The sequence below is a fragment of the Mandrillus leucophaeus genome, unplaced genomic scaffold, assembly GCF_000951045.1.
Source record: "Mandrillus leucophaeus isolate KB7577 unplaced genomic scaffold, Mleu.le_1.0 Scaffold505, whole genome shotgun sequence".
NCBI lineage: Eukaryota > Metazoa > Chordata > Mammalia > Primates > Cercopithecidae > Mandrillus > Mandrillus leucophaeus.
This window is the reverse complement of record NW_012105421.1, coordinates 1,222,754-1,223,351: the sequence shown is the minus strand read 5'-3', so window position 1 is coordinate 1,223,351 and position 598 is coordinate 1,222,754. Positions and strand designations below refer to the sequence as shown.

Sequence of the window (598 nt, the reverse complement as noted above, 5' to 3'; positions counted from 1 at the left end):
TCACAATTATGTAAGATAATTAAACCCAAAAGGTAAGCTAATATATGACATTAACACAGCAGCAAAAGCAAGCTAATACTGCACAATCATATTAGCTGTCTCTTATACACATCTAGATGTGTATAAGAGACAGCTTCCTGCCTCGGCCTCGAAAGTGCTGGGATTACAGGCGTGAGCTACCGCGCCCGGCCAAAAGTTAGGCTTCTTAAAAGAAGCAATGTAAGAAACCTTTCTCTCAAAGATTGGGATCTTCAAGTATGGTATTAGAATCCCATATAGAACAATTAGTTCATGCAAAAGTGGTAAGGAGAGAAAATGAACCCAAATTCATCTTGATGTTTTCCAAATATAGTGAAACAGAAATGTACACAGTTTTAACCCATGGACCTTTTATCAAACATGATTTTGAAATAGCAGTTTTCTATAAGAACCAAATTTGATTTTAATGTATTTTTATTTTTCCCATATTATTTCTTTTTTTTTTTTTTTTTTGAGATAGAGTCTCGATATGTCGCCCAGGCTGGAGTGCAGTGGCGCGATCTCGGCTCACTGCAAGCTCCGCCTCCCGGGCCGACGCCATTCTTCTGCCTCAGCCTCC

At 39.0% G+C, this 598-nt stretch overlaps 1 protein-coding gene across 1 annotated transcript in view; it reads right to left on the bottom strand.

Annotated features, from left to right (window-relative positions):
- The window catches only part of FAM179B (family with sequence similarity 179, member B), a 164,925-nt gene that overhangs the window by 4,238 nt on the left and 160,089 nt on the right, over positions 1–598 (bottom strand). The gene's annotated exons all lie outside the window — the stretch shown is intronic.